We start from the raw sequence: 6,312 nt of genomic DNA, 5'->3' as shown, positions 1-6,312 counted from the left end.
TGGACGCTTGCTGTTTTGAATTTGGCTCTTTGGGACCATTCAGACAGGCTGTAGGAACCAGGTAATGGAAACTTCCTAAAACTATTGGAGTTGATGGTCCTGTCTGATGGCATTATGAAAGACGTCAAATAATCCCGTCTTCATTACATTGGAAAAAAAAACATTTAGAACAAGCTAACTGACCTTTTGGCATCAGAAATCAGAGGCAAAATCTTCTCCATGGTGAAGGAATCAAAATATTCCTTAGTCATCCTTGGTTGCACACTGGATAATAGCCAAGCAGTAAACGTGGCTGTGATTGTAAGATTTATTTCCACAATATCTGGAAAACAGGGTGTAAACGTTAAAATACAGGAATTCTTCTTAGTATTTGTGAAACTGGATGATTCAAGTGGTACAGGCATGACAGAAGTTCTTCTCCAGAAGTTAAATAAAATGGGACTGCCTCTTGCAGATGTGAGAGGGCAACGCTATGACAATGGAGCTAACCTGAAAGGAAAGACTAGTGGAGTGCATAGACAGATGCGTGAATTTCTCTTGAACAGTTTTGTGCCCTGTAGCACCCATTCTATCAGCCTGGTACTGAGCAATGCTGCTATACTTAAGGAGTGAACCTTTTGGCGGTCATTTAGGCTATTTTCATTTATTTTCAATCCGTTTGTCAATGGGATATTGCTTTGAAACACACTGGACACTCGGGTATTACAGTGAAACAACTGCCTGAAAGAAGATGGGAAAGCAGAGTTGAAGCAGTAAGAGCCATGAAGTATTAAGCTGGAGAAGTGTATGATAGCTGATAATGCAACACCGGTTGGTACCTCTGGAACCAAATCTCATGCAGAAGCACCATCCATTGCTGGACAAATGCTTACTTTCAAATTTCTGTGCCGCTTAGTGGTGTGGCATTGTATATTGTCTGAAGTTAACATAGCAAGGAAGACTTTACAAGCGGTAGAATTTTACCTGCATCAAGTAATCAAACAACTAGCAATTCTACGAGATTCCTTGCGAAACTATTGTTCAGATTACAATTTTGCATCTGTACCTGCTGCTGCTTGATAATTAGCAGAATCACTTGGCATGTAAGGAAGGCTGCAGAAGAGATCCAAGTCTGAAGTCGAAGGAAAAAAATTTGTCTGACTACTAGGCTTGCAATGAACCAGGTGTCACTACAGAAGTGAAACTGTTAGTATTACATTTGGATTGGTTAATCAAAAAGGGCACCAGGAGAGGCCTAAGCGCTCCCCAGGACCCAGATATCACAGCACCAGCCTTTAAAATATGAGGTAAGTATCTCCATATAAGAAGACACTAAACAGCAGACGAGAAGGAGGAAATATGAGAACAATTCCTTTAAATTAAAAAAAAAAAAAAAAAGGAAAAAAAAGTGAAAAGCATTTCTAACCTTTAGTTTCATTGTTGAGGAGATCCCTAAATGGTAAGCTAATGGGGTGTATGTGGGGAAAACTGGATCTAAAAAATTAACATTCATAAATCTTGAGCTCTTGACTTCAAGGCCCATGTTTTCACCCCTTGTATCACAGTGCCTCCCTACTAAAACCATGCTGCCTTCCTCCCAGAGGCATTTCTCCTCCACCCTTAAAGAGACATGCTCTGTTTTTCCAGCAGTAGCACACTTTAACTGCAGAGAGACAGGATAAGTGTGAGGCATAGCCTAGGCTGGCAAATCATCCCCTCCTCAGACAGCTGTGCCTTGTGCCTAATAACACAGCAAGGGTTTGGTGATATCCTGTCATGACACATACCAAGTAAAAACAACAGGTTATGTAATCCGAGCAGTTTTGTTATTTCAGTGTGCCTGGCCCAGAAACCAGAAGGGGGAGTTCTGACAAGGACAACAGTAATCTAAGTTGAGTCTGTTACAAAATAGTCAGACCAGCATGAATACAAATAACTCTGGTTTGCTTGCTTGCTTTAGTGATAAGGAGTGGTCCTGATTAGTATCACGGCAAAATGCTTTACAGATTATCACAAAAGAGGCCACAATAGAAAGATTTTGCTGTCTGAAGGGTTCTATCATGCTGGGGGTTGTGTCCTGACACCATATGTAGCCAGCAAGAGCAGAAGGCATTCAGCACTGACCCCTTTGTGATGGAAGAATATAACTCCCCCTTCAAGCCCTGCAGTCACCCACAGAGGCTGTTTTGTCCTCCTCTGAACCACAGGACCCAGATTACACTGCTAAAGCCTCTACCCTTTCATTATATACCATGCAGAAAACTCATCAGTGAAGGCTCTCTGAATAAGTAGAGCAAACTCTCTGAACCTGTCCAAACCAGTTCAGATATCACACCAGGTTGTTTTGCTCCTGCTGACTTCCTTGTTAGTCCTGGAGGCTCTGGCTGGCACTTACTTGGCAGTAGCTCCTGCTCTTGGATTGGAGGGGGGAGGGGAGAGCCTTTTCTTTAACATGCCAGCAGGGAGATTCAGTAATGGAGTCAGAACTTACACTCCCTCTCTCCCCTCTGACCTGTAATTAGGGTGACCAGACAGCAAGTGTGAAAAATCGGGATGGGGGTGGGGGGGGTAATAGGAGCCTATATAAGAAAAAGACCCAAAAATTGGGACTGTCCCTGTAAAATTGGGACATCTGGTCACCCTACCTGTAATGCATGCTTTCTCTCTCTGTCTTCGCAAAAAGAAAAGGAGTACTTGTGGCACCTTAGAGACTAACAAATTTAATAGAGCATAAGCTTTCGTGAGCTACAGCTCACTTCATCGGATGCATTTGATGAAGTGAGCTGTAGCTCACGAAAGCTTATGCTCTATTAAATTTGTTAGTCTCTAAGGTGCCACAAGTACTCCTTTTCTTTTTGCGAATACAGACTAACACGGCTGCTACTCTGAAATCTCTCTGTCTTGTAATTCTGCTGCTGCACAATGGCCCACAACTTCATAAACTCCATGTTTAGTCGGAGTCCCCTTGTCCCAGTCCTTGTGATTGACTCCTACTCATCATTTTTGAAAGCCAGAAATAACGTACTGAAATTTATTTCTGTCCCCTGGAGCATCTTGTAAGGATGACTTTGTTAGGTGAGAAACCATGACATTGTTTTATGATTGAGCTGGGAGTAGGAATGGTTTGCAGAATTATCTGTATTTTATTGGAGTGTAAGTACTTAGTATACTTGTTGCCTTCTGTCTTCTGGGCCCTTTACAAACATTGCTTCCTTCTCACAGCACCCTGTGTGGCAAGTAAGCTTAACTGTTATTTTCATACAATTATAGGACTGGACGGGACCTCGAGAGGTCTTCTCATCCAGTCCCCTGCACTCGAGGTAGGACTAAGTATTATCTAGATCATCTGTGACAGGTGTTTATCTAACCTGCTCTTAAAAATCTCTAATGACAGATTCCACAACCTTCATAGGCAATTTATTCCAGTGCTTAACTACCCTGGAATATTTCTTTTCTTTAAACTTCATTAAGTTTTTCCACAGGTGAAGAAGGAGAACAAAGAAAACCAAAGGGACAGCCTGGAAGGAGAAGACATCTGTGACAGTCTGGTCTGCTACTATAAGGTAAATGCCATAGTATCAGCCTGAACAGACACTGTTTGCATTTGGGGATACAGGTATATCAATGGAAGGCAGTATTGTGTAGTGGTTAAAGCACCAAACTGAGCACAAGACAGAGCTGTGAACAGAACCTAGATCAGTGATTCACAATGCAAACTTGAGAAAATCACATAACCTCTCTCTCTCTCTCCCCATTTTCCTATCTGTAAAATGGCATACCTATGTACTTCTGTGAAGTGCTTTAAGATCCTTGACTGAGAAGTGCCATGGATATAGCACAGAGGTATCCATCCAGTAATCAGTGGAAATAAAGACTTTCAAATAAAGTCTCTAGAAAATAACAGAAACTCTCAACTGTAAGAACAGAACAAATAGATTCCACCCATTCCTAATGAGCAGGCACAGCCTTTAATTCCCTTGTGTCTCCACCTGGTGTGCCATGGCATCTCATTAGACTTTGCTCTGTCAAATTGCAGGGCCTAAATCTGCTCTGGCACCCCAGAAAAACTGGAGATAAAAGGAAAAAAGAAATGTGTACAAGTCAGACAGGTGGAAAAGGCTATTTTGCTTTGCTGGTAAAGTGACAGCTTTTGAGTCCCTCATAGACTCCATGATTCGACTGGAAGTTCATAAAGCTTTGAGCGAACTTAGTTGTGTGGGATAAGAAGCACAGCTCGTACCCTGATATAACAGGAGGGAGGATTGGAAAAATTTGAGTTTTGTTTCCACAGATGCTCACCAGCCCTGCAGTTCCTGGATCAGTTTGAGGGTAAGGAGGGGCCTCTTGGGTAGATGGCTATGAAGCTTTACTTTATCTCATGGGATGAGCTAAAATAAATCAATTTGATTTAACAACGGTTTTACCCTCTGCGAACAGCTATGGCTAAATTCTACCGTTGGATCCCTATATGTACTTCCCATCAGCTTTAGTCTGGGCAGAATTTTGCCCTTAAAATCTTTTTTCAAGACTCATAAGAGACAGAGGGCCTGATCTTATAGCCTTAGTCAAAATTTCCACAGACTTCAGTGAAAGAGCTGCCAGAAATAAGACCTTAGAATCTGGCTCAGCAAGAGTCTGGGCCCACAGTAAAACATAAAGCATTTAAACAGAGTAGACATTTCAGCTAGTGGGAACCAGTACTTACACAGCTTCCTTCACCAATGATGTCAAAGTCCTTTAAGGGTGGGTGAGTACTAATATACCCATTTTACAAGTGATGAAACTGAAACCCCAGGAAACTTAACTTGACCAAGATCATGTGGAGAACCAGTAGAATATACGCTTGCTGGATGCCCAGTCACCCATTAGCCATTAGGCCATGTAGCCTTCTGGCGCAAAAATACTTTTCACTCTTTTAGCAGCTTCCATGTGATGATTTTAAAACATTTTATAAGCATTGATCTTCTCAACATCCCTCTAAGGTAGGAAATCATGATTATCATCCCCTATTTTTCTAGAAAGTGAAAATGAAGCACAGAGGAGAGAGTGGAGTGCCGAAGGTCTCACACAAGGTCTGTGGCATAGCCAGAAATAGAACCTTGTATTCAGTCTTGTGCCTTAACCACAAGCCCATCCTTCCTCCCTAGACCTTTTTAGAGACTTTCTGCCATCCAGAAGGGCTGAATATTTTAGCTGATTGTTTTTCATTTGTCTAAAATAGGAAACAACAGTCTGTCAATCTAGGCACTTATATGGTTACCCTCATCACAGTATCTGAGTGCCTCCTACATATTTAAAAATAGAAATAACTATTTTAAACCTATTGTCTGAAATTGCTCTCGAAGACTGCATTATTTTGATAGAATTCCTGCAATGGAACCAACACTAACAGTATTTTTCAGGGAGTTTTCACCTCTTATTCTGCTGTGAACATTTCTCCAGAAAGCTAGGAGCAGAGCCACCAGATTCTAAATGATGTGGGATTAAATAAAGAAAAGCAGAGAAGCTATAGGAATTGATGTCCTTGAGGTGAAAGCATAGCCTGTATATTAGTGAGTGCCACCACGTTTAGTGAAACCGTTTGGGATCTCCTGCTTACTATGGCAAGCTCAGAGGAACCCAAATTAGGAAATAAGGGTGTACCTTGGTAGTTACAGGTAAATAGGGAGCCCTTCATTGGCCATCCCCCCTGTGTAAATTTACAAAAGAGAAATTCCTCCTCATATCCAGACTAAAGAGGGCAGGATTAGGAGCCTTGGGAAAACCAAAGATGTCATGAATATGGAGGCCAAGAATCCAGATTGGTAGAGACTGGAAGGAATCACACGTGCGTGTGTAAAATTGAGCCTGTGACCCATTCTGTAGATGAAAATAGGGAAGCTGCATTTGTGAAACAAACGATTTTTTTTCTCCCTCTTTGAGCTGTTAGAATAAGGTAAATATTTTTGGTATAACAAGCTATTGTAGCTATAAACACCTTCATCAACTCCAGCAGCTCAAATTTGTTTCTAATCTACAAATTAATTGCACATGATTAAGCTCAGGATCTTGTCTAAAAGGTGCCAACCTGGGTCTATCTCTACCACATTGTGCAGACATGTTCTTTCACTGATTTCAAGGCTGTAGGAAGAAGCTGAGACAGGCAAACACATGCACCCCACTTTCAATATACAGATGAATCCTACCAGATTTCCTGCCAACTCTTCTGCAAAAATATTTTTATTTCTACTTTGCAAGTATCCTTCCCTCAGATACCACAGCACTGCTGTATCAGACCTGAATAGAATAACATCCACCTTTCTTCACTTTAGAATATTTTTCTTCAAACCCCCA

Source organism: Dermochelys coriacea, chromosome 15 (assembly GCF_009764565.3).
Source record: "Dermochelys coriacea isolate rDerCor1 chromosome 15, rDerCor1.pri.v4, whole genome shotgun sequence".
Classification (NCBI taxonomy): domain Eukaryota; kingdom Metazoa; phylum Chordata; order Testudines; family Dermochelyidae; genus Dermochelys; species Dermochelys coriacea.
The sequence above is the reverse complement of the archived record's forward strand: the minus strand, read 5'-3'. Positions refer to the sequence as shown.